Source organism: Triticum dicoccoides, chromosome 6B (genome assembly GCF_002162155.2).
Source record: "Triticum dicoccoides isolate Atlit2015 ecotype Zavitan chromosome 6B, WEW_v2.0, whole genome shotgun sequence".
In the NCBI taxonomy this organism is placed as follows: Eukaryota; Viridiplantae; Streptophyta; class Magnoliopsida; order Poales; family Poaceae; genus Triticum; species Triticum dicoccoides.
The window spans coordinates 364,961,753-364,962,540 of NC_041391.1; positions in this window are offsets into that span (position 1 = coordinate 364,961,753).

The window sequence follows — 788 nt, forward strand, 5'->3', positions numbered from 1 at the left end:
TCACAGCCCACACAAAGTAGTACTACCGTTCGACCTCATGGTACTACCGCTAGGGGTAGCGGTACTACCTCAAAGGGTAGCGGTACTACTGCTTGCGAGCGGTACTAAAAAAATACATCCGTGCCTACCACCGCTGGACTTGTGACGAGTTTTTGGTTCGGAGCGGTAGTAAAAAATTACATCCGCACATGTCCATAGTAGTACCGCTGCAGCCTTTTCAGAACACCAAAACTGCCACAACTTCTGCAAATAGACTCCGAACTCGATGAAACCAAGTTTGTTGGAAAGCTAAAGACAAGGGATAACACAATCTTGGTAGAAATAACAATAATAATGAAATTGGAAAAGGCCCAAGAGAAAATGGTGAGAACCCTTCCTCGAATAAGACCGGTAAAACCTCCAACACCGAAAACGCAATAGAAGAGGCATATGAAATCCGTTTTCAAAGTACTAGAGCTTTTCATGGAGATAACCACAAGCTCTAAAACCTCAAAAGACAAAACAATAAGAATCAAGAAAGATGATGCAAGGATGCGATGGTTTGAGCTCTCGATGAATGATACGATCAAGCTACTCACTTGAGAGCCCCCCTTGATAGTACGGCTATCGATCCTATAACCTGGTCTCCAAACTATCACCACGAGACCGGTAAAATATAAAACCTATCAAGGGCAAACCTTTGCCTTGCACGAAGTCCAGTTGAGCTAGATGATGCCGATCTTGACTCCCTCAAGTTGGACCACCTTTCTTGATTGTGTTCGCTCGATGAAGACTAGTTGATTGCTCCC